General features: G+C 48.8%; 1 long non-coding RNA gene across 1 annotated transcript; it reads right to left on the bottom strand.

Moving 5' to 3' along the window:
- Positions 1 to 57: 57 nt before the first annotated feature.
- On the bottom strand, positions 58 to 20,093 carry LOC128777234 (uncharacterized). Its single transcript, XR_008422424.1, has 3 exons — positions 19,348 to 20,093; positions 5,100 to 5,184; positions 58 to 646 (listed from the first exon to the last, which is right to left on the bottom strand). It is a non-coding gene; the product is annotated as an uncharacterized LOC128777234 (long non-coding RNA).
- Positions 20,094 to 27,129: the final 7,036 nt, after the last annotated feature.

The following is a 27,129-nucleotide window of genomic DNA, read 5'->3' as shown; positions in this document are numbered from 1 at the left end:
AAACCAAAAAACCGACCCAAATGCCCATCAGTGGATAAAAGGCTAAATACAAGGTAGTGTATGAATAGTAGGAAAGATTACTTGGCAATACAAGGAATGAAGTCCGGACACACTCTATATCCAGCTATCACAGGGATCAACCTTGAGAACATTACACTAAGTGACAGAAGCCAAGCACAAAGACAGTGACCTCAAAATTTCCCTTTCCTCCCTCTCTCTCTCTGCAGGCTATTAGAGAGGAGAAGAATCATCAAGAACTTAGAAATCATCGTTTTATCCTTCTTGTCCAGCTCTGACGTACACAGTAGTCACAGTAAGTGACTGTTTCTACGTGACAACGTGACGTAGCCACAAAGAGGCAATTGTCCAAGCTCCCTTAACATTTACATCCTATGCAAAGAAATTCTAGTCCGGTTTACAAAAGAGCAACAGGTTTCTTTAAATAGGCCAGAGTTTAATTGCTTTCCTGGATAAATTCTTTGTTTCTCGAAATAAAGGCAAGAGTCAATGAATTCAATGAGTTCAGCTCAGTTCAGTGAGCAGTACGCTTCTTTGCTGTGCAAATGACCTATTTAGAGATAATCGCTTTTCTGAATTTTCTTCAGTTGTTTTAACCAAGGGTCTTGCACATCAATTGTTCTGTAATCTGCAGGGTGGAGGTGGGGGAGAGAAACAAAAGAAATAACAAATTAATTATATCTTGGAATCGGGAGGAAACTACCATGTGGAGGTTTGCTATTTTGTTTACGGGAAAAGATTGCTATGTGCAGTGACACTGTAATCGAAATGACTGGAAGCGGGGAAGGAATTGCAGGCATACTGGCTTTTTTTAAGCTTAGGCACAGAGCATGAAGTGGGCAACAGCCACATATTTGGTGCTGGTCAGAATCACTCACGTTTCTTCTCTATAATTGCTTGACCTTGGCCATCGGTTCTGTGCTGCTTCTTATTTTACTATTTTGGGCACATGCAATTGTCTTGCTGGGAGTTGTAATTCAGGTCATCTGATTTTGCAGGGACGGGACCCTAATTAGATCACCAGGTTGGAGGCAAAAGCTTGGGTGGCTGGGACTCACGAAGATCCCCCTCTACCGCACCTGCACCGCACCCCCATGGGCTGTTGTTCCGCCTTGCCCCTCGCTATGGCCACTTGATCCAAGGAGGGAGACGCTGGACTCAAACTGGGCCAAACACAAAGTGGAAGATGTTCTACAGAATCCTTGACCAGTATCCCTCAAAACTGATGACTTTGATGAGTCATCAAAAACAAGGAGAGTCTGAAAATCACATTACTGAATGTAATGCAGGGCCCTGGGTAGGATCCTGGGACAGAAAAGTGTCATTAGTTTAAAAAATTAGGTTATGTAAAAAATAAGGACATTTGAATAAACTATGGAGTTTCGTTAGGAGTAAGGTGTCAACATCGGTTCCTTACTTGTGACAAATGCACTATAATAGTGTCAACAATAAGGAAATTTGAGATGGGGACCCTTTCTAATAGTCTCACGGCTTTTTAGCAGATCCGAAAATCCTCTAAAATCAAAAGTTGATTAAAAAGGCAGAGAGGGGCGCCTGGGTGGCTCGGTCGGTTAAGCGTCCGACTTCGGCTCAGGTCACGATCTCGCGGTCTGTGAGTTCGAGCCCCGCGTCGGGCTCTGGGCTCAGAGCCTGGAGCCTGTTTCGGATTCTGTGTCTCCCTCTCTCTCTGGCCCTCCCCCGTTCATGCTCTGTCTCTCTCTGTCTCAAAAATAAATAAACGTTAAAAAAAAAATTTAAAAAAAAGAAGAAAGACAGAGAGACAGAAACGCAGAGGCCACAAGTGGTTGGAGCTGAGTGTTATGGCACCACCCCAGGAAGCCGTCTGTATTCCTGGACAGCCGTAGAAGCTCCCTCTGATTCCGTAAGTTCTTCCAGTTTCCTTCCCACAGTCCTCATGTGCTGAAGTTACCCGGGATGGACTGATTCTGTTGCCTGCAATCAGAGGGTCTTGCCCTCAGTTCCTGCTTCTGAGTCCTCAGGAAAGAAGCAGTGCCAGCTGTCAGTTTACAAGGCAACGGTTGGGCCGTAACACAAATCACCTTCTATCATCTCCATGCCCTTCCTAGCTGAACATTTTTAGCAGTGGGACATGGAACGGCACCTATTTCAGCCCTTCCTCTCCTCATCGCACCAGATCTCTACGCACTTCTCTACAGAGATGGTGCCCGTGCCCGTGGCAGACATCGCTAATTGATCACAGCACTCATCCCCCGAGCTTGAATGCGGAGTGATAGATGCTGGGGGTGTCCCGCCCGGATCCTCTTTATCAGCATTTACACTTGCCCGTCTCCCAGCTGCTACGAATGTCAGCTGCGACAGGTGCCCAGCTGTCCTCATCTGCAGAGAATTGCCCTCAACTAAATGGGAGGCGCCTCACCCAAGATAGCCTACAGCCACCAACTGACAAATAAGGGGCTACAAAAGTCCAGCCCTCTTGTCTCAAGGTGGGACCGACTCTGAGGTGTGATACGTGCTCCAGGGCCCCCAGGGGATCAGACTGAAGTCGGGCTGCCGCTGAGACCATATCTTCCTGTAGCTACTTCCCTACCCTCTCTGGCTTCCTTTGATCGCTTTCTCCGGAAAGTCCTCCTTCAGTAAGCCCAGAGCATCTGAATCCCTGTCTCAGGGTCTGCTTCAGGGACCCCACCTGAGACATATGAGGCAGAATTCTCAACATGGTGACCATGCTGCCACTACCAAGAAGAGTCGACACAGGAGGTGAGACCTATTTGGCATCTCTACTGGAAGAATACTAACCAAGAATATACCAGCACAAAATGGAACATCGACAAAGAAGCCAGAAGCCTAGATGAACTGTCAGTGTAACCGCTGACCTCTGCAAAGACAGAGGAGACCGTACAGCCTATAGAGTAAACAGCCTGTGACTTCTTGGTGGAGACACAGGGTTTGGAGACCCGTCCACCTGTATTTCTTCTTCAGTCCACCATTCGGGACAAGTTTTTCTATAGGAAGGATGTCTGCAAGACAAAGTGGGAAAAGGTGAAGTTAAAGAGGTACTGTCCTTGCTCCAAGAAGCTGTCATGTCTAATAGTGGAAGGCATTTCTCACTCTTTGGCTGAGTGTTCTCGTTAAGGAGCAGGATGCTGTCTTAAGAGCATCCTTACAAGTGGCATCGGGGAACTATCACAGTTGGGCATCTTTGTTACTAAATATAACCTTGCTTTTTTCCCCCGCTATTGTTTAATGCCAGCTGAGTTTTACAAAAATGGAATGTATTGGGTAGGAAATGGAAGACTGCTGAAATACAAACCCAAAATAACAGTGGCAAAAAATAAATCAAAATCTATTTATCTCTCATGTAAAAGGCCAGGCTGGAAGGGTGGCTCAACAGCACAGATTTTGAGGAGGTACAAACTCCTAGTACCTTGCCAATTTGTCATCCCTAGGGTGTCACTCTTGTCCACCGACGGCCCAACACAGTTCTAAATTTTAGATACCTGGAAGTGGCAAAGGGTGGCGGAGAGGGGATCTATCTCTTCCTTTTGAGAGAATGATCCGGATCACGGATCATGGTGGCTTGCGTTCCGTTGACCCAAGAGTTTGACACACAGCCACAGCTACCTCCATGGGAGCCTGTGGAAGGAAGGGTTTAACCTGGGAGTCCAGCTAGAAACTGAGCATTCTGTTACTGTGGGAGAAAAGACAATGGATGTTAGGGGACAGCCAGTTCAATGGCAGGAGCACAGGCAAGGACCTGAGAAGAATGGTATCATCTCAGGGAAAGTAGGCTGGTTGATGGAGTCAAATTCTCCATGTCAGTGCCTCTGGTCACCAAATTCTGCTCTTCTCTCATGGTGACCCTCCCCCCACCGTCAAGTTGCTTTGGCCAGTGAAATGCGGGCAGCAGTGACGTGTGTCGCTTTCGGGCAGAAGCTTTAACGGCCAGCACCTGGCTCATGGTGTCTCTCTTCCCTCTGCCATGAGACGGCGATGTTCTAGACAGAGGCTGCCAATGATGTGAGCAGAGCCCCAGCTTCCCCGAGATGGGCTTGTAGCGTGAGGGAGAAATAAATCTTGACGTTGCCGCGAGCCGGTGGGATTGCCGTGTGGCTGGTGTATTATGGCAGTGTAGCCCAGCCTAGCCAGACAGATTCAGCCCCCGTGCCTTCCTGCCAGCGGATCTGCGGTGGAATCTTTGTTCGAAAAGTACAGCCCGTCGACATAAGCATAATAGTACCAAGGGCTGCCTTGTATCGAACATTACGATGGGTTAAGCCCAATGACATGATTGGCATTGGGGGTGGTAATCAATTTACAGATGTCGCCTAATGCTTTCACTTTATAATTCATCACTCAACTCCATGCAGGTTACTGCTACTGGAAACAACTCTACGGGATGGATCCTTGTATAAAACAAGAATTTTGGGGGAACAAGCCCTACCTCTAAATATGTTTTCTGCGTTCAGCTTTTCACAAATGGCAAAACTATAAAATTACATTCCCAATAATTTAGGGGAAATGATATCAGTGGTTTTAATGTTGATGTACTACTGACCATTAAATGGGTGCCTAGGGCATTGGGACTGCAAGTAAGGGAAGAACCAACTAAAAGTGGTTAAAATGAAATGGGTGCTCCTAACTAATTCCATCAAAAGCAGAGAGGGAGGGAAGTTTCAGGATGGTTCACTGGCTCTGTGGGATCACCGAGGACCCCCAGATACCTGCCGTCTTTCTGCTCTGCCATCCTCAGAATGTCAGTGAGATCTCCCCCTCATGGTCCCAAGGAGGCTGCCACAGCCCCAAGCACCAAATCCATTTATGACAGCATCTGGCAAAAGAAGTGGGGAGAAAGATGGTGTCGCCTCCCTTGTCTCCTCTCCTAAGGCAGGAAAGCCACTTTTCTGAAGCCCCACAGTAGATCCCCACCTGTGCCACACAGGCACTTTGCCCACGCCAAGCCACGAGCAAGACCAGGAAAGCAAAGTTCTGTCACTGTGGGCCTCCATCGTGGGAACCTGCATGGCGAGATAGTCAGGACAGGATAGGTTGTGCTGCTGTGACAAACACCCCCCAAATCTCAATAGCTTAATGCAACTCACCTTTGTTTCAGATGCTTATTCCAAAATTCCCTGAAGTCTGTTAGGGATCCAGGTGCGCCATTTATATGTGAGGCCTCCTTGGTCCCTGCAGCAGAGGAAGAAGAAGGTGGAGAGTTCTGCACCAGTTCTTTACTTCAGTCTGGGAGTCATCTATGCTACTCCCACTTTCTTTAATCATACCTTGCCCCATGACCTTGCCTTCCCATTCAAGCAAGCCGGAATGTGTACAGACATGGATGAAACCCCATCTCCGCCATATTGGCTCTTTCTCATAACACCTCTCCCTCTGTTACTCTTGCCCCTTCCTCAATCAACCCCAATACCATCACCACTGCGCCCTTGTTTCTCTGGCCCGTGTTATCTCTCCCTTCCTCAGATATCCATGGGCCGAGTCCTTCCTGAATCTTAATGACTTCTACTACTTAATGACTTCTAGCTACTTCTACTGACTCAGTAGAAGTTGCTGCTGTGGAGAAAAGGGAGGAATGAGTTTGGGGGGCTATAGGTAGACAAAGAAGGACATCAGGAGTCTCCCATTTCAAGGTGCAGTTTGCTTTGTCCAAAAATGTTTAAATGATCATTCCAACCTTACACCACGAGGGTTCATTTCCTGGAAAAAAAAAAAAAAAAAAAAACAAAAAAAAACCTTAGCTCTACGAAAGAGACACAGACCCCTCCTGTTGACATAATATCAACTTTATAATTTTAGTTGTGTAAAAAACAAACGAACAAACAAACAAACAAACAAAAAACAGGGGTGCCTGGGTGGCTCAGTTGGGTAAGCATCTGACTTTAGCCCAGGTCATGATTTCATGGCTCGTGAGTTCGAGCCCCGCATCGGGCTCTGTGCTGATGGCTCCGGGTCTGGAGCCTGCTTCGGATTCTGTGTCTCCCTCTCTCTCTCTCTCTGCCCCTCCCCTGTGCACTCTGTCTCTCTCTCTCTCTGTCTCAAAAATAAATAAACATTTAAAAAAAAATTTTTAACGATCCTATATGTGCACTGAAGAGAAATCTTAGCACAATCTTGATAGTGTTTCTACCTGTGCAATGGGGTTATGAATAATTTTAATTTTCTTCTTAACATACAAACGTAACCCTTTAATGACGGCACAGGGGAGGGACTTTTTTTAAAGTTGGGCTTCATTTCAGCTCCAGGTGTCTCTTCCCTACATTTGTGCTGAGGGTGACCGTGGGAAGTTAATTCCCAGCACAGTGGTCAAGTAGTATAGTTACCAGGGATTTGTTTTCTGCTGGGGAGACAGGAGCCGGGGACAGGGGAACGGATATTTTACCTGAACTTAAAGTTGAAACCATCGGGGCACGTGGATGGCGCAGTCGGTTAAGCATCCGACTTCAGCTCAGGTCACGATCTCGCGGTCCGTGAGTTCGAGCCCCGCGTCAGGCTCTGGGCTGATGGCTCGGAGCCTGGAGCCTGTTTCCGATTCTGTGTCTCCCTCTCTCTCTGCCCCTCCCCCCTTCATGCTCTGTCTCTCTCTGTCTCAAAAATAAATAAAAATGTTAAAAAAAAAAATTAAAAAAAAAAAGTTGAAACCATCTACGCGATTTGCAGTTTCTGGACACTACCTTCCAACCTGCCTCCCGTCATCGTTGCTCCAAATGTCGGCAAGAAGGCTGAAGAGGGTGAAGGAGCTCGCTCCCCACAGGTGGCCTTGAGCCGGCCTCTCTGTTCCTTGTAAAACTCTCCCAGGAAAAGGTCCCCGTGAAGGGGGGATCACAGGCAGGCAGGTGGAGCAGCCGCAGAAAGGAGATGAGATCCTTGAGCAACTGTAGGCTGCGGGGTGGGGGTTGGGGGGAAGGGTGCTTTCATAACAGCTGGCCGCAGAGAAGCCACGAGAAAAAAAATAATAAAACCAGAATGGGAGGAAGACTCAGCTGAGTTCCACCCTCCGGTTTGGTGTTTGCAGCTTCTCAAACAAAGAAAGCTCAAACTCTGTCCGGCCCTCCCTGGAGGAAAAGGGCCACGGGGTTGGCACATTAATTACACGCCGGGGGCATTTTGCTAAGGAAACCTTTAGTAGCTTGAAGGGAAAATACAGTGCAGTTTGAATGGAAGGGGTTCCTGGGCTGTTCCCAGTCACATTTCCCGAACCACAGGCTTCTGCCTCTGTTTGATTCTGCGGAAACGAAGGCAGGTCTAACTAAAGAAACAGGCACCTTTGATGTTGGAAGTGAATCTTAACTGCTGGGAATCGTGTGGGAACAATAGGCCCGTGTCTGGCGGGGGGTCGGGGGTGGGGGGGGGAGACACTCGGTAACATCAGTGTCAGCACGCCGGGAGGTTCTGGAGACAAGCAGGACTTATGTGGCGCTGGGCAAAATCAAGGGATAGAGCCGGACTCAGTTTCTGCATTTGTAAGATGGGGATAATAACAGCCCATGACACTGTCCTCAGGATTAAGGCTTGGGTATGTATGCGTACAAGTTGGCTCCCTTTCTGCTTTCTACAGGGGCACACCCATCTCTCCCCATGGGGGCTTAGAGGCGGCCACAAGTGTCAATGCCCCCGAGGTTTATTATTACATTTATTATTATTATTTATTATTAACGTCACCGTTTCATTGCCGTCTTTGAGCGTTTGGTTCGTTTGGGTTTTCTTTTCTTTTTTTTTTTAAGATTTTTTAAAACGCTTTTTATTTATTTTGAGAGAGAGTGCGTGCACACGAGCGTGAGTGGGGGAGGGGCAGAGAGAGAGGGAGACACAGAATCGGAAGCAGGCTCCAGGCTCCCAGCTGTCAGCACACAGCTGGATGCGGGGCTGGAACCCATGGATCACAAGATCACGACCTGAGCCGAAGTCAGATGAGGAACCGACTGAGCCACCCAAGCGCTCCTGTTTTCTCTATGTGCTCAAGAAAATGTCTCCAGCAGTCACTTCCCAGTGAAACATTACTGCCGAGTCCATTCACACGCCTCCTCCCTGGATTCATTGACTTGTGCTTTATTTTCCTAGCAGCCACTGCAATCCCAGAACACGGGAAGTTTCATTCATGGCTCACTTCTGGAGACTTGACAGATGCTGGTTAAATATTTTAGAAATTCCTCTTTAAAGAAAGGAGCGAAAAATGAGGTTGCTCAAGTTGCTAAAGTGTGGTCCTACCCCTCAAAGTCACATTTAAATGACAAGGTTGTATTTCGCTTTCAGTGCTTTTGGAGGGGCCATAGTGATTTTATATTTATGGTTGTTGTTGTTTTGTTTCAAAGTCAGAATGATGATATTACCTGTTCATAACCTTCATATACAATCTCATGGCTCTGAAAATTAAACATATAACTAACTGTTCACGTTTGGGTTTAAGGAAATCATTGGGTGCGGTTATTATGAAAGGAGAACTTCAAATTCTTCACCAACCAAAGAAAATACAATTGAAATCCAGCAACATTCCAGGAGAGAGCTGCTTTATTTGAAGAGGCCAAGTGTTTAACTGACAGTCAGAAACACTCACGAATGGAAAAGGACAAGTTCCCGTAGATGGGACACCGCAGTGGTGACTTAAAAATGATCACTCGATCACTCACAGGGCACCTGGGTGGTTCATTTGCTTAAGCAGCCAACTTCGGCTTAGGCCATGATCTCATGGTTCGTGAGTTTGAGACCCGCATGGGGCTCTGCCCTGTCAACACAGAGCCCGCCTCGGATCCTCTGTCTCCCTCTCTTTCTGCCCCTCCCCCTCCCTCTCTCTCTCTCAAAAACAAACATTTAAATACTTTTAAATTAAAAAAATGACCACTCACTAACAGTTTCCGATCAGTGAAGGCAGTGCACTAGGAAGATGCCTTAGATCCTGAAGGTTCCCTTTTTTTTTTTATGTTTATTTATTTTTGAGAGAAAGAGAAAGCGTGAGTGGGGGAGGGACAGAGAGAGAGGGAGACACAGAATCCCAAGTAGGTTCCAGGCTCTGAGCTGTCAGCGCAGAGCCCGACGCGGGGCTCGAACCCATGAACCGCGAGATCATGACTTGAGCTGAAGTCAGACGCTTAACCGACCGAGCCACCCAGGTGCCCCGAGGATTTTCCATTTTGAGGGAAACGTGGAGCAGACCGAAGCAGAGATGTGAAGAGCTGAACATCGGAGCAGTGACAGGGGACTCTCAGGCTGAGTTTCTGACCCTCCCCCACCCGACACCCATGTCAACCCTCAGTAGCTCAGAGACACGGAATTTCATTATAAAGAATACTGGTAGGCAAACCGCCTAACCAAGCTCTTCCCGTGTCCCACCGAAGGCTGAAAGCAGTCTTGCTTTGTTGATCTCTTGACAATCAATTCCTTTCTAGAAAAACTCTTTACGGCAGCAAGAAACAGACTGGCACTGCCGAGTTTCCCACTATGAGCCCCAGTCCACGCCGGGACGAAGGACGATAAGGCTTCCGTGGACTGACACTCCTCAGACACACCTGGATGGGGACATTTGAGAAGAGGCAAAGTTGTCCTGGTCTCCTTGTTCACGGTCTTTTATTGAATAAAATAGGTAATCTTAGATATAAAAGATATATCGTCCCCCTCCCCCCTTGGGATCGAATAGAACTCTTTCATTTGGACTGAAAAACGAAAAACAAAAAAACATAGGCCATAAATATATTTCTTCACCTGAATTAGGCTACACCAAAACAAAAACAAAGATGTTTCTCACGACTGCAACCCAGCAAAATGCCTCTGTCTGTTCCTCACTTGTGACAGTTATTTGGCAGAAGCCTCCCTCTGAAGGTGACCTCCTGTCTGTCTTCTTGAACACAGACAGCAATCCGCTAATCCACCGTTAGTCATTTTATTGAACAAGTGTCATCGAGCACTGCCGTGTGACAGGCCCTGTACTGGGCTCATATCAGGAAAGCCACTGTCCCTGCCTTCAAGAAACTCACAGGGCTGTGGGGCTAAGGCAGAGGGACCAGGCCGGCGAAGAGGCAAATGTGGAGAGGACCGTACTACCCAGGAATGTTGCAAGAGAATTCTTCTGAGGCGCCCGGGGGGCTCAGTCGGTTAAGCGTCCAATTTCAGCTCAGGTCATGATCTCACCGTCTGTGAGTTCGAGCCCTGCATGGGGCTCTGTGCTGACATCTCGGAGCCTGGAGCCTGCTCCCGATTCTGTGTCTCCCTCTCTCTCTGCCCCTCCCCCGGTCACACTCTGTCTCTCTCTCTCTCAAATAAATAAACATTAAAAAAAATTTTTTTAAGATAATTCTTCCTATAGACGTGTGAGCTACGTCCTAACAAACGAGCGAACTCTTTGTTAATCTGTCTCACCAAGACAGTGTGGTAATCATGCAACAAAACAGGATCTAGAAAGAGACCCACACAAATAAGACCGAGTGACTTTTTACAAAGGTGCAAAAGCAATTCAAGGGAAGGATGAGCTTTTTGAACACATGCCACTGGAGAAACTGGATGTCCATAGGCCAATGGAAAAAAAAAAAAAAAGAAAGAAAGAGAAAAATCATTCATAACGTGAACACAAACCTCACGCTTTCTCCAAAAAAAAAAAAAGAAAAAGAAAGAAATTCAAGTAGATGATAGCCCTAAATGAAACATATAAAACTTTAAACTTCTAAGAAGAAAACATGGCCGAAAACCTTTGGCATCTGCGGCTTAGCGAAGAGTTCTTAGGACACCAAAGAAGATAAAATTGTTAAATTGGGCTTCATCAAAATTAAAAAGTTTTGGTCTGGGAAAGCAGTTAAGAGAATGAAAAGGCAGCCTGCATATTTGAAAATCACATAGCTGACCAAGGGGACTTGTATCTAAAATATACTGAGAACTGCTAAAAGTCAATAAGGAAAGAAACAACCCCACTTTGAAAAAAAAAAAAATCAAAAAGCTTAAACAGACACTTTCCCAAAAAGAATTACAGGTGACAGATAAACACATGAACAGGTGTTCACCATTAGTCTTTAGGCAAAAGCAAATAAAAACGCCCACAAGGCACACCTATTAAAGTACCTAAAATTAAAAATCTAATAAGAGCGGGTGCTGGTGAGCATGTAAAGAAAGCAGAACACATAAACAGTTCTTATAAAGGGAAACATGAACTTCGCACATGACCACAGCAATGCCACTCTCGGGTATTTACCCTAAAGAAGGGTGAGCGCCGCTCACAGATTTGTATGCAGATGTTAATTCGAAGTTTTACTCATGATAGCCAGAAGCGGCAGACAGCCCTAAGGTCCCTCTGCTGGGTGAATGGGAAACAAAGCGTCAGTAGAGTCACACATTGGGTCATCACCAGCAACAAAGAGGAAAAAATCTACTGCTTCCTGTACTGGCCGTGGATGACCCCCAAAACATCACGCTCAGTGAAAAAAGCCAGACTCTAAAGACTACATCCTGTAGGATTCCCTTAGTATAAAATTCCAGAAAAAAAAACAAAAAACAAAAACCCACCATGACACAAGACAGAACTGCAGGCCAGGGCCCAGAGGTGAGGAGGGGACAGGTTGCAAAAGGGCACGAGGGAAGTTTTGGGGTGATACACTGTCCGATATCATAACTGTAAAGGTGGTCACATGACTATCCATTTGTCACACCCCATCGAATTGTACAATAACTTTATTTCCCACTAATTTTGTTGTATGTAAGCGATGCCTCAATAAAACTGATCCTTTTAAAATATCGAGCGGAGGTGAAAACCCATAGGGGAAGCCAAGAAATTTTGGAAAAGGCACGACGGTGGAAAGATTTGCTCCGGGATACCAAAATATATCCTAAGGTTATCGTAATTTTCAAAGCGTGTCAGTGACGCAGCAGCAGACCAATAATCAATTGACATAGAGCCTGAAACCTATAGGGTCCAGATCAGTGTAGATTTTTAGTAAATAATTTAGGAAGCCATTCAAGTTAGTGGGGGGAAAAATGGGCTATCGAATAAGGGGAGTTGACATCTGGGTTCGATCTGGAAAAAAAATCACACCAGCTCCGTAATTCACACCATTCTCAAAAATGAAACCGTCACTGGTTAATTGGTCATCGACCTAGCGTGAAGGCTCACTCCCTTGATCTCATTACCCCGTTAAGTGCTGAGGAGAATGCTTCGCACGCTATGGTGAGGTCTCCCCGTAGATGAAAAGGATTCTAGCCAACACCCACACTAGCGGTAGGCACTTCTGCCTTCTGATGGGAGGCGGCCTCATTCATCACAGCGGGGAAAGTCACTGTCCAAGTTGTTCCCTGCCATCTGCACAAAGGACAGAGAAATGGTGGAGTCTGCAAGCTCTTCCGAGACGCTGAAGGGTGAAATCCAAAGGAGACAGACGATCACGGGGCGCTTTCATGCTCCTTGGACGTCCAGTGGAGGCGGGGGAGTGGTGAGTGGCTAAAATTCTGCCTCTGCCTAACCAGAGGAACTTTGTGCGAGAAGTCTCTTCTAAGAGCACAGGATCTTGCAACACAAGAGAAGCTATAGCTCGGGCAGGAGGAAGGCAGGGAAGAATTCTTGGTGGCAGGCTCCCCAAAGGATACCCAAAAAGCAAGAGGGCTGAGGGCTGACATGCAGCGTTAAGCGGCTGTCGTCCTGCTCCATGACCTCCCCCTCTGTCACGTCAAGAGTCCGTAAAGAGTTCTCACCCTGAATGTCTGGGCTGGGTGGTCTTGGGGACAGCAGCAGGGTGGAAACGTTTTTTTTTCCGGATTCCCCATTCCTGGCATTTCCCTTCATGAGGCAAGACCCTTCGCATAAGGCTCCAGCCTCTGGAAAGAACGTCAGTGACTCTATCATTTGTTGGAAAGAGTCACCTGGTCATCACTTAGCCCCTGGCTCCCTCCCTCATCCTTCGGATCCGGCTAGATCGAGATCTGGGACACAGGGCATTTAGTGTGTCCCTCCTCGGTCGTACAGGAGGGGGTATGATTCGGTGGTTTCTATGAGGGAACTCATCACTGTGCCCCTTTTTTTCTTCTGCTCAGTTATTTCTGGATTCAAGCAAAGAGGGGAGGGTGTGCTTCCTTGAGCCCCTCAAACTCCAGCAAGGGGTTCTGTGTAAAGTAAAAGCCCCAACAGTCATCCAAGGAAACAGTAAACCGAGGGCAGGCTCCCTGTGGGAACATTCCAGAGCACAGAGATGAGGAAACCTTCTAGTGGTTATCTCTGTCTGACTCCGTCGCCAGAGTCCTGGCAGACCCTTTCCAGAGCCTTCTCTCTCAGTAACCGGCCTTCAGAGTTTCCAGGGTCGCATAGGGGGCTGTGCAGAGACATCTCAGCAGTGCTGACCACAGCCGGAGCCTGGCAGACAGGGTGATGACTGAGGGGAACACGCAGAAAGTGACTTTCTCTGAGACTTCCCCCCCAAAACAGGCTGCTTTGGCTCCAAAGGGCAGAGTTTCTTTGTTTGGTTTTGGGGATGGGGTGTTTTGGGGGGAGGGGGGAGAGGGAGGAGCACAGAAGAAGAAGAGATGAGTTCCTTTTGACCAAAAAAAGGTCAGTCAGTCACGGAGGATGGCTGGCTCCAGCCCAAACAAAGATTATGGGAAACACCCTGTTCTGAGCAAGCACGAGCACAAGCACAAATGCTTTCTCGGTCACCCCAGCCAACACCAATTATTACCCCCTCACTTTGGCACCCTGCCCTTAACCACTGCAAGGCTCAGAGTCATTAAGTCGTCGGATCATTGAGTCCACTCACCTCTATCTACTCTCCCCATTTTACACTTGAGGAACAGACTCGAAAGGTGACAGACATCTCTTGCCCACTTGGTGAGCAGCGGCATAGCCCAGACCAAGACCCCGAGCCCCTGAGTCCCAAGTCCGTGTCCTTCCCATGGCTTGAGATTTCATGGTTCCCTGGAGGAGGATGAGTCCCTTGATCACAGAGACCTAGTATTTTACCCGGAGAAGAGGAGAGGACCAGCATTTGAAAAGAACCTACTATGTTCCCATCCCTGGGATAGGGGCATTACTGATGCCCAACTTTGGGCACATCTCCCCAGCCCTCAGCAAGCCTCTTTGTTGGATGGCATTGTTGTGGGCTGAACTGTATACCTCAAAAAGTTCACACTCTGAAGTCTTAACCCCGGTACCTCAGAACGTGAATGTGTTTGGACAAAGCGTCTTTAAAGGGGTCATCAAGTCAGAATGAAGCCATTATCATGGGCCCTAATCCCATATGACTGGTGTCCTTATAAGACACAGACACACACTGTGAAGACACAGGAAGAATACGGCCATCCACAAGCCAAAGAGAGAGTCCTCAGAAAGAAACAAATCCACTGACATCTTGATCCTGGACTTGTAGCATCGTCCAGAATTGTGAAAAAATAAAATAAAATAAAATTCTGCTGCTTAACTCACCCAGTCTTTGGTATTTTGTCAGGGCAGCTGTAGCAGGCTAATACAGGCATCCACTTCCCGTCCCACCCATGCTTCTAGACTGGGACCTGCCCTCCGTCTGTTGCTAACCGAGCCACACAGACTCTTTATGTCAGAGTGAGGACTGAGAGAGTCACAGAGCACAGCACTCGGAGCAGAACCTTGTCTGGGGAGACTTTGAGGTGAATAGACTCCGGTTGCTGAAACCCCCAGAACATCCTGGGTCCCCGCTTTCCCTGAGGCCCCCAGGCTTTCCTTTTCAGCGAATTCCAGGAGAGACCCCAACACCCTCCTAACGCCTGGCTCCCTTTCTTGGTTAAACTTGTCCTAAATGGGTTGTGTTGCCTGCCACCCAAATGACCTTAACCATGATATTTACGTATGTTATCTCATGTGGGTTAGTTTCTCCCCTATGTGTTCCTGCCCCACCTTACAGATAAGGAAACTGAGGCCCAGCACCAGAAAGTAGCTGGTCAAGGTCGCAAAATGGGGGTAGCCGGCCAAGGTCACAAGATAGGGGTAGATGGCCAAGGTCACAAGATAGGGGTAGCCGGCCAAGGTCACAGGATAGGGGTAGCTGGCCAAGGTCACAAGATGGGGGTAGCCGGCCAAGGTCACAAGATGGGGGTAGATGGCCAAGGTCACAAGATGGGGTAGATGGCCAAGGTCACAAGATGGGGGTAGCTGGCCAAGGTCACAAGATGGGGGTAGCCGGCCAAGATCACAAGATGGGGGTAGCCGGCCAAGGTCGCAAGATGGGGGTAGCCGGCCAAGGTCGCAAGATGGGGGTAGCCGGCCAAGGTCGCAAGATGGGGGTAGCCGGCCAAGGTCGCAAGATGGGGGTAGCCGGCCAAGGTCGCAAGACGGGGGTAGCCGGCCAAGGTCGCAAGACGGGGGTAGCCGGCCAAGGTCGCAAGACGGGGGTAGCCGGCCAAGGTCGCAAGACGGGGGTAGCCGGCCAAGGTCGCAAGACGGGGGTAGCCGGCCAAGGTCGCAAGATGGGGGTAGCCGGCCAAGGTCACAAGATAGGGGTAGATGGCCAAGGTCACAAGATGGGGGTAGCCGGCCAAGGTCACAAGATGGGGTAGCTGGCCAAGGTTGCCAGATGGGGGTAGCCGGCCAAGGTCGCAAGATGGGGGTAGCTGGCCAAGGTCACAAGATGGGGTAGCTGGCCAAGGTTGCCAGATGGGGGTAGCCGGCCAAGGTCGCAAGATGGGGGTAGCTGGCCAAGGTCACAAGATGGGGTAGCTGGCCAAGGTTGCCAGATGGGGGTAGCCGGCCAAGGTCGCCAGATGGGGGTAGCTGGCCAAGGTCACAAGATGGGGTAGCCGGCCAAGGTCACAAGATGGGGTAGCTGGTCAAGGTCGCAAGATGGGGGTAGCCGGCCAAGGTCTCAAGATGGGGTAGCTGGGGTTGGCACTCACGTCCCTTCCACTCTCCGCACTGTCCTTGATGGCACATCTCTTCGGCATCCCCCTGCAGGTATGTCGTAGGTGCTCAATAAAAGCTTGTTAATCGAATTGAATATATGGACTTACATGCTGTTTATAGACCAAGGGATAGATGAGTGTGTGGCACGTCCAAACAACTGGAGCCAAAGGAAATAAAACTCATGCGAGAACTTCGTTCATCTTTCTACCCTCCTTCTCTGTTCAGACCTAACGAGGCGAGAGATCGTAAACTGGGTTTGCAGTGGAACTCTGGCACGCTAGGGCAGAGCAAGACACGGTTTGGGCCCCACTGACTTCACAAGTCCGAACTCTTCCCCCCCGTGTGATGTTTCTCTAATCTATGGACGCAGGCAGCTACTCCCCCAGTAGGACTTCGCATTTTCTAGAAGAAACAGCTGCACCCTGAGTCTCTCTTACGTCCTCCCCTTCTCCCATTGGGCACGCAGCGAAAGGATATAAACTACCCTTTGTCTAGGACAGTAAACTTGCCTCACACGAGGCCCGGGAAGTTATGGGATCAAGAAGCTAGGAAATAAAAACATGAAGAAAGGGCTCAGCTGGCAAGTATTTCTGGGTAGTTTTCTCGTCTTTATAAAAATAAAATTACTTTCCCCCTCTTGCTTTGGAAAACCCACAAAACAAATCCGGGATCACTTATATAGCTGTCATTAAACTTCCCTCGCTGACCAAGACTCCAGAGTCTGCTGGCAGACAGAAGGACGGTTGATTCGGCCTTGCCATCTTGTATTTCAACGGGGGGGTGGGGATGCCTGGAATTCGGGAGGGGCGGCCTGGCCTCTCACGCAGCCTCACGGAGCCACGAGAGAGCGGTTCATTAATCTCTGACCCGTTGCAGATCAGGGGAGAAAGGCTGAGCGCAGGGGTCTTTTCCTCCACCGCGTGGCACTCTATCCAGGGCCCCCCAGACCTGCTGCCTGGGCCCCCTTGCTCCCCACTCTCTAATGCAGGGCCCCAGCAGGGAGAGACACAGCACGAATGCAGGGAAGTGCTGAGCAGGGGGCTCATTGGCAATGTTTGTGTTTCCGTTCTCCAGAAGCCATGATTAACGGGTTAGAGGCGAAGGGGAGGCGCCATGGATACTCCATCCTCGCAGGGAAGAAAACCGCACCAACTTGCTGGTCAGAGCTCCGCGTTTAAGTGGCAGTTCACAAACCAGTGTTCATGGAGAGGCTTCGTTATCGCCCCTCAGCCACTCTATAAGGTACCACGTGAGCCTCTCGACAGTCCCATTTCACAGAGAAGACTGAGGCTCGGGAGCCAGTTGCTTCCCGACAGAAAGGAGCAGGGCAGAAACAAACCCGCCCCTCCCCACCCCCCCCCCTTCTCCCTGCCTTATGGCCAGCCCCCTTCCTCACCCTTCTTCCTCAGTTGAGAAAGCCCCCTAGAATTAAGAGCCCTGGATGTGGCTCCCCAAAGGAGGGTATCTTGGTTTTGGTATTGTTTAATTAATTTATTTATTCTTGAGAGACAGAGAAAGAGACAGCCCGCATAAGCGGGAGAGGGGCAGAGAGAGAGGGGGAGAGACAGAATCCCAAGGAGGCTCCACACTGTCAGCGCAAAGCCCAGTGCGGGGCTCGAACCCACGAACCGCGAGATCATGACCCGAGCTGAAATCAAGAGCTGGACACTAAACCCACTGAGCCACCCAGGTGCCCCCGCAAAAGAAGGGTTTTAAACAAATTCCTCCAAGGCTGTCCCGTAAGAGGTAACAAAGAAGTATCAGTGAGCCTACTTCTTACCAGCGTGAAAACGGTCTTAAGGAAACCATTTTCCAGGATGACTTTTGAGGCTCCTCAATGTGCTAGGTCAACGCACAGTCTCTCCCCCTCCCTCTCTCTTGCTATCTCTTCCTTTCTTCCACACCCCCTCCTTTCACGTTGTCTGCCCCCAAACCCTGAGATAAGTCGACCAACAGCGTGGATCCCACCAGTGCCCAACATTTGAACCAAACTAAGCCTCGATTCTTGCCCCGATCCCCCCCCCCACAAATGAATACCTGTACTAGGTTTTTGTTTTTGTAATTATAATTTTTTTTTTCAATGTTTTTTATTTATTTTTGGGACAGAGAGAGACAGAGCATGAACGGGGGAGGGGCAGAGAGAGTGGGAGACACAGAATCGGAAACAGGCTCCAGGCTCCGAGCCACCAGCCCAGAACTGACGCGGGGCTCGAACTCACGGACAGCGAGATCGTGACCTGGCTGAAGTCGGACGCTTAACCGACTGCGCCACCCAGGCGCCCCTGTTTTTGTAATTATAAAACACACACTTGTAAAAAAAAAAAAAAATGTTTTTTGAATAATATAGATGTTCTGTACCCACCAAGCCTCCCCACCCCCAGCAGCAAATCCCTAAATCCACCCACTTGAGGCAGGACCTCACGTCTCTCCTGCCCCCCAGTTACTTCCCGGAGATCCCCAGAGGATGCACACACAGGCCGCCCCCCCCCCCCCAGACCCCTTGGGCAGTTCCTGTCTCTCCTCCCAAGCTCTCGCTGCCACCTGGCTGGCGTCCAGAGGAGCCCTCGGGCCTTCCAGAAGGCAGGACTGAGCTTCTCGTAGGTTGACTGGATGGTGTACAATCTTATTTCTCTCTAGCTCCCCCCAACCCCCCTTGGTCGGGCCACTCTGGCACAACCCTTGGACAGCCCCTTTCCTCACCCTTCTTTCTTAGTTGAGAAAGCCCCCTTACATTAACAGCCCTGGATGTGACTCCCCAAAGAAGGGTTTTACACAGATTCCTCCAAGGCTGCCCCCTAAGAGGTAACAACGAAGTTTCAGTGAGCCTATTTCTTTTTTTTTTTTAATGTTTATTTTTGAGAGAGAGAGAGAGAGAGAGAGAGCGAGCACGAGTGGGGGAGGGACAGAGAGAGAGGGAGACACAGAATCCAAAGCAGGCTCCAGGCTCCAAGCTGTCAGCACAGAGCCCGACCCGGGGCTCGAACCCACAAACCGTGAGATCATGACCTGAGCCGAAGTCAGACGCTTAACCGACTGAGCCACCCAGGCACCCCTCAGTGAGCCTATTTCTTACCTGTGTGAAAACAGTCTTGAGGAAACAATTTTCCAGGGTGACTTGTGGCTCCTAAATGAACTAAGTCAACTCACAGTCTTTCTCTCTCTCTCCCCGCCCTCTCGCATCCTCTCTCTCGCTATCTCTTCCCTTCTCGCACACCCCCTCCCTTCAAGTTGGCTGACCCCAAACCCTCAGATCACTAACCACCACAAGCCCCCTCAAGGCACCTTATGCCGAGTCCAGGAAGCTCAAAACATGACCTTTAACCTCTCAACCCCCAAATGGAACCTTCCACACATCTGTTCTCAACCTCGACATGTAAGAGAAGAAACCCAAATAGAAGAAACCCAAATAAAAGCCGTCCCTCCCCTTCCGATTTGCCAGCAGTTGAAAAATGAAGCCGTCCAACAAAACTAGGAACTTGATCTTTGAAGGCAAGCCGAAAAGTTACCTATTTGCTCCAAATGAAGGCTTTTCCTCCAAACTCTGCTGAAGGCAGGAGACTGTGCAGCGGGGATTAATTACTCTCAGAAGCGTCCGTGGTTTTCCGCTCATGGTCAGTAGTAGACTCTTGCCTTTTCTATTTATCAGGTACCACCAGCCTTCCTTTGCACTTAAACAACAACTACAATAAAAAGTCCGTTGTAACAGTATGATGCCGCGTCGTCCCCGTTTTCATCAATCTTAAAACCTGGGGGAATGTGCTGCTACATTTACTTGGTCAGCATTATATGGCATATTTAAAATAGCTGGGACAACCTAAAATAATTGCAGTGGAGACGGCCACAGTTAAGCAAAGTAAGGGCTCCAGGCTAGCACCTGTCCGTCTCTGCACGAGCAGAGTGGGCGTCCTCCTGTCCCTCCGCCCCAGCGCTCCCACTTCCAGAAATACCCTTCCCTTCCTTCCTGCTCCCTTTCTGAGCTCAGTTCACCTTCCCTGGAAGGTTCCGCCTACAGGGAACTCATGTTTTCGGGTCATCTCCGGGGGAAAAAGAAATACGCTAGCTTTACAACACCCCTTTCGGGGAACTCAGAAATGTTGTCGTTACGGTTGGGGGGGTTACCGTTTCCTTCTAATTGCAAGACGTCTTCCCCTGTGGGTGGGAACAAACGTTGTTTTTTTAGGGACCCCGAGAATTACTGCGGGGTTCCTACAAGCTGCATTCTCTGCCAGGCTGGGCGGGAGACCCTCGGCCCCCTCTCTGTGTCCTGTGCTGTTCACTCATCTGTTCAGAGAGCGCAAAGATCATCAGAGGCCTCACAGAGCACCGTTCACCCCACCCCCCGTCACAACCCCCCCCCCCCCCAGAATTGTGCGCCGATGGCCTGCGGGCGAGGGGCAGAGGGAGGAGAGGCTCTGGACCCCTGCATGTTTGCCCAATGGAATTCTCCCCCTTGCTTTTCCATCCTGTGGGTGAACGGGCAGGTGTGAGGGAGGCACGCACAGTTTCCAGCCACAGGATTGTCTCCTTGGGGTTAATTCCGCCTGCCAATTTCCATTCCTGCTCCCGACTTGCCCCCAACTGGAGCTGGGATTCCCAGGATTCTTTACGAAAATATTTTCCCCAGCCTTCCCTTCCAACAGCCGTGGTTATCTCTGACAGTGGGCTGGCCTCTGTCTCTCTCAGGCTGGTCGGGATCAGCCCCAGATCGCTCTGGGTAGCTAGCTACCCCCCCCCCCGCCCCCACCCCCAGGTCACACACCAAGGGTTACTTCCTTTGCAAACCTGTGCTCCCTCTGCCTTTGGTTGGCGATCATTAGCTGGAATGCAGGCAGGCAGGTGTCTGATTAGCCAGGGCTTCTAGTAGCTTCTCCCCGGAAGCGCTCATTCAGGGGCCACAACTTCCAAATTATGCAATGCTTGTGGGCTGGTTCATTAAAATCGGTGTTCCTGGAGAATGTAGGAAAAAAAATTGGAAGCAGTTTTAGTCGATGTAATAGAATTTTTTAAAATGGCATTGTGAGGGGCGCTTGGGCGGCTCAGTCGGTTGTGCGTCCGACTTTGGCTCGGGTCATGATCTCACAGTCCATGAGTTCGAGCCCCACGTCGGGCTCTGTGCTGACAGCTCAGAGCCTGGAGCCTGCTTCGGATTCTGTGTTTCCCTCTCTCTCTGCCCCACCCCTGCTTGTGCTGTGTCTCTCTCTTTCAAAAAAAGTGAATAAACGTTAAAAAAAAATTTTTAATGGCATTTTTAAAAGAAAATAAGAAGTCCCTATAAGGGTAAATTGCTTTATAATGTTAAATGGTTTTCCACACATTACCCAACAAACCCTTACAGTAGCCCCGTTCAAAGAACAAGGTGCGTTAATAATGTCTAAGTTTTGTGATGTTAGGAATCAGAAAATTAAAACATAGAGAAGTTAAGGTATGCACTCAGGGGGAACCTGGGTGGCTCAGTTGGTTAACCATCCAGCTTTTGCTCAGATCATGATCTCACGGTTTGTGGGTTCGAGCCCCGTGTCGGGCTCTGTGCTGACAGCTCAGAGCCCGGAGTCTGCTTCAGGTGCTGTGTCTCCCTCTCTCTCTGCCCTTCCCCTGCTCACACTCCGTCTCTCCTGCTCTCTCAAAAATAAATAAACATTAAAAAAAAATTAAAAAGAAAAAAACGGTATGTGCTCAGGGTTATATGTCTGGGCCGGAACTAGAAACTATGTCCCCTCTTCCATTCGTGTTGTGTGTACTTTGCACAATCAGATCACAAGTAGAGCCCAGTGTTAACGGGTCTCAGATGGCCCACTGAAGTCACACTTTCCAGATGCACTCACTCTACGTGCACAGAGATTCCTCTAGAAGATGTTCAATTCCTCATTGTTTGTAATACAAAACGTCTGGAAACAGCCTCATGCCTAATGCCAAGAATTTGCTTAAATGAACTCTTCAAAACTGTGAAATATTATATATTTACTAAAACAATGTTCTATGAGTATATTTGCTGACATTTGCTGACAACTGTTCCTAATACGGTAATGATAATTATTACAGCTATCATTTTAATAATTATAGGTATAAGTAAAATGTATGAGAAATGGTGTGCAAGGATATATACGAAAATATTTACAGTGCTTGGATTACAGATGATTTTATTTCTTCTTTCAGTTATCTGGGTCTTCTACTTTTTCTACAGCAAAAATACATTTCTTGAGTACTTTGCAATGGACTGAATGTTGTGACCCTCCCAAAACTGATGTTGAAATCCTACCCCGCAAGTGTGATGGGGTGTATCAGGAGGTGGGGCCTTTGGGAGGTGAATAGTTCATGAAAATGGAGCCCTCATGATTGGGATCAGCGCCTTTTATTTAAAAAAGGAACCCCAGGGGCACCTGGGCGGCTCAGTTGGTTAAGCATCCGACTGGCTCAGGTCATGATCTCACAGTTTGTGGGTTTAAGCCCCGCATCGGGCTCTGTGCAAACAGGGCAGAGCCTGCTTGGGATTCTCTCTCTCTCTCTCTCTGCCCCTCCTGCTCGCTCTCTCTCTCAAAATAAATAAATAAACTTAAAAATAAAAGGGGGAGCCCAGAGACCCCCCTTGTCTTATCTCTACCACATGTGGATACAGTGAGCAAACAGCCACCTGTAGCCCAGGAAGAAGGGTGCCCCAGAACCTGACCTGCCAGCATCCTGCTCTTGGACTTCCCTTCCAGCCTGCGTAATGGAACCGTGAGAAGTAAATTTCCAGTACTGATAAGCCACCCGGTCTATGGTATTTTGTGAGAGCAGCCCAAAACAGACTAAAACATACTTTTTAAAGTTTTAAGATTATTTCATCAAGAAAGCTCGTTTGATTAAAGACCATGTATGCTTGCCCCCGAGGTGAGTATATTTAATATCATAAAAAAACAGCCTTTTTGGTTTATTTTATCTTATTGTTAGCTTCCTATGTATGGGAAACTCAGTTTACTTTTTCAAGGATAATAATAAACATATTTCATAAGCGTATTGAGGCTCACTCTTAGTGAATTTCTTTAGGTAACAGGATTAATCATAAACCACAAACGCTGTCACACGAATTGTGTTGGGATTTTTTTCCCCCAGAAACGTGAATGTATTTCCGTTCAAACATAAATCATAATTATTATACTCTTTACTGGACGAAGTCACAAAACCACTGGCCGGGGCCACCCCCAAGTCGTACTTCCTCGGAGACAACCTCACTGTCCTTTTTGTTCACTTCTGTTTGACTCTGTTGCATTTCCCCAGGCTGCTGGCCAACCGCCCCCCCCCCCCACCCCCTTCTCCGTTCTTGTATGCTGCTCCCACTCAACTCATCTCATCAGAGGACCAGGAATCTTGATCACTTGAGCCCCGTGATTTTCACTCTCCATTAGCTGAAGGGATCTTTGTTGCAAGGACTTTCTTGCCACGCAGCACAAAATGTGGGGTGACCTAGGCTGGCTTGCCTCGGATGGTTTACGTCTGTCCTCTCGGCTTCATTGTTAAATCTGCCGCTGTCCCTCTCTCCTGAGCCCTGGTTTGGACAATAAATGTTAGTCTCACTACGAGAAGAACATTCTAAGACCTGAGCTGCTCTGGTTGGGGGCTATCCCTTACCCTTTCTTTCTCCCTCATCTTGGCTCCTGCTAATGCTTCCTCCATTAAGTGACAAAAAGTCTTTCTTTTTCCTGCGAGCATTCTGTTACTTCTTAATCGTTGGAAGGCCGTCCAGTGATTCTCAGACCACGGCTCTGCTTCTATTTTAAATATGCTGTTACCTGCCCACCGCAGAAGAGTTCAATTCAAATCCTCATTTCAGGACTAGAGCAAATACATGTGAATAAGAAGTAACCTTATGGAGAAAAATCAAAAACGGGGCTGGAACCAAAGTGTCCTCATTCACAGACTGCCTCACCCCACGCTGGTTCTCTTCAGAGCCACGTCAGGATGGAGTCTCCCAGGGTCCCCTCCAGACCGGGAAGACAGACAACAGCGGTTGCCGTGGAAACTGCCGGGTGGGCTGGCATCACGGGGTTCTGCTGGCCCTGCTCTGTGGCTGACACCCAGCCCTGACGACTTTAAGTTCTGGTTGGCTATGGCTTTGCTGAGGGGCTACAGTGATGGGGGTGGGGAGCCAGGAACGGACACCAGCACGACAACCGACAACAGTGAGATGACTCCAGCGGGGCGCACATCTCTTCCCTTAAAAAAGAAACTCAAGCAATGACCAAAGAAATCACTAACGTACTTTAAAGATTAATATGCTTGGGGGCACCCGCGTGGCTCAGTGCGTTGAGCGTCTGACATCGGCTCAGGCCATGATCTCACGGTTCGTGAGTTCAAGCCCTGCATCAGGCTTTCTGCTGTCAGTGCAGAGCCCGTTTTAGAGCCTCTGTCTCCCTCTCTCTGTGCTGCTCCCCCGCTCACACACTCTCTCTCTCTCTTTTAAAAATAAATAAAAGATTTTAAAAAAGGATTAATATTCGTGATGAAACAGTGGTGACCGGAGATGCTGTTAAATAAAGTGTTCACGTGCCCACGTGTTAATTCTATTCAGAATTCCATGAGCTGATTCAAGAATATCCTCAAGACGCGCCACCTGCAGCCACCTACGACTCACTGCCAGGAGCAGCGGCAGCAAATGTGGGTGGTACTTCCATTCGAAGGCTCTTCTGTGGTCTCGGTTCTCCAAAAGGGAGAGTATTGTCAATGGCCATCTGCTTCCCGATGCTTTGTCTGACCTATCAGCTATTGGTCAAGTTTGCCATTCCAAATCAATGCTTAATTGGAATAGCAAAAAATAGCAAAATAGTACGCTGATAAGGAAGAACGCGATCGATCGTTCTGGTCAAGCCTCTTCATTATACAAATGAGGAAACCGAGGCTGGGAGCCAAGGACAAGACTTGCTCTGCAAGTCAGAGGCACGCAGGACACAGACCCCAAGGCTCCAGGCTTCCCAGTCCGGTCTGGCCTCACAGCACCTCTTTGCCTGGGTTACATTCTGTTGAGCAAAATAATTTAATGCTTAAGTAGATATACCCATACATAAAAACTTCCATTTCGAGTCTGACTTAAAATAGGATTGTTGAATTTACTTTAAGGTTTTGGAAAATGTATTAAACTGAATAAAATGCTTTTGAAGGCTTGTCCCATAAAAAAAAAGATAATAGCGTTCCTTCATGTTTCCAGAGGAACGAATGGCACCAACACAGGCTAGGATTCCTGGGAAGTCCCGTGAGTCAAGCATATTAGCAAGGTGATCAGAAATGTGTTTTTCTTCAGGAAGGCTGTCCTCTCTCTTGATTGGCAATTCCAAAGGGCTCAGGCAGGGGCGCCTGGGTGGCTCAGGTGGTTGAGCATCCGACCCTTGGTTTTGGCTTCAGTCATGATCTCACGGTTTGTGAGTTCGAGCCCCACATCAGTCTCTGTGCTGACAGCTCTGAGCTTGGAGCCTGCTTCAGATTCTGTGTCTCCCTCTCTCTCTGCCCCTCCCCCACCCAGTCTCTCTCCCCTTCAAAAATAAATTTTAAAAATGTTGGTGGGAGGGAGGGGAGGGTAGGTGATGGGCATTGAAGAGGGCATCTTTTGGCACTGGGTGTTGTATGGAAACCAATTTGACAACAAATTTCATGTATTTAAAAAAATGTTTAAAAAAAAATTTCAAAGTGCTCTGGCAAACACTGGATTAAGCCCTCAGAAAGCACTGGGGGAGGGGAGTTAGTAATGAACCTGAGTCATGGAAACTTAAGAAGTGACTGCAAGAGAAAACATAATTAACTTCTCAGTGTAAAACCTAAGTCTCTTGGGGAAATGCTCGTGGGAGTGTAGGTGTAGACAATTTCAGGAATGAATACTGAGTAATCTAAGCTGCTGGCAATCTGGTGGGGGTTAGTGGGGAGAGGCCTTGAACGTGATTTTAATTAAGGGGCTCGCTTATGAGGGAGAGGGATAAACTCCAGGTTGAGATGAGGCAACCCATCCACGGGAAGGGCCCTCCTGCAGCTCCCCAGCTGGTGACCGCCAGACTCGATAAATATTTATGTGGTAAAATGCGGCCCCTTGTGGTCAGATTAGGGAGAAAAAAAATCCAACTCCAAGCTGGAACATAATCCTCACCTGCTTCATGGGGTGTTCAACGAGGCGCAGAGGAAACAACTAGGATATTCAGAGAACGTTAATTGTGACCGAACAGATGAGGGTACTAAAGGATATGTATTCACTGTCCTCCAGACAGCCCATCTCAATTTCGAACATGCATAGGGACCACCCCGGGGTCTTGTCGAACTCAGGTCCGGGATCACAGCAGACTAATAAGCTCCCAGGGGACATCCCCCCCCCCACCCCACCCAACCACCACCGTGAGTCTCCAGCGGCCCGAGAGAAGTCCCCTGCCCTTGGGTGGGCCAGGGCTGCCCCATCAGACTCCCTCCGTGCAGGGACCACGGGCCCCTGGAGAGCATCCCGAGGGGTTACAATCCCCCACCGCCCCAACACCAAGATGCCTGGGTAACCACTGTTCTTTTGCCTCTGCAAACTCAAGGGCCTGTCTACCCCAGTTCTAGGATTATCCTTTCCCCCAACAAGGAAAGAGGGTCTTGAGGCAAAGCCCACTCCCTGACTCCTTCCTATCCTATCAAGGACCTCATCAGAAGCAACTTGTTCAGGGGCACCTGGGTGGCTCAGTCAGTTGAGCTTCTGACTTCGGCTCAGGTCATTATCTCGCGGTTCGTGGGGTTGAGCCCCGCGTCGGGCTCTGTGCTGACAGCTCGCAGCCTGGAGCCTGCTTCGGATTCTGTGTCTCTGCCTCTCCCCTGCTCTCGCCCCCCTGCTCTCTCTCTCAAAAATAAACATTAAAAAAATTGTTTTAAAAGCAAATATTTCCAGGGCACCTGGGTGGCTCAGTCGGTGAAGTGTCTGACTTCAGCTCAGGTCACGATCTCACGGTTCGTGAGTTCGAGCCCTGCGTCAGGCTCTGGGCTGATGGCTCAGAGCCTGGAGCCTGCTTCCGATTCTGTGTCTCCCTCTCTCTCTGCCCCTCCCCTGCTCATGCTCTGTCTCGCTCTGTCTCAAATATAAATAAAAAACATTTTTAAAAAATTAAAAAAAAAAAAGCAACTATTTCCGGTGGCCACAGGACTGTGCCTGTTGGATTTCCATGTTAATAAAGGCGGTGGGTTTCTTTCATGGCTTTCCCGATCACGGAAGATCCACTGGCAGGATATTCCCAATGCCATTTACTTCCAAATCTCCTCTCATGCATCGCACGTTTGAAGGCGGCTTATGACGTCTATCTGCTAGG

Source organism: Panthera pardus, unplaced genomic scaffold (assembly GCF_024362965.1).
Source record: "Panthera pardus isolate Hobbes unplaced genomic scaffold, ASM2436296v1 HiC_scaffold_16, whole genome shotgun sequence".
Lineage (NCBI taxonomy): Eukaryota > Metazoa > Chordata > Mammalia > Carnivora > Felidae > Panthera > Panthera pardus.
Note: the sequence above shows the minus strand (reverse complement) of the source record. Positions and strands in the feature narration are given on the sequence as shown.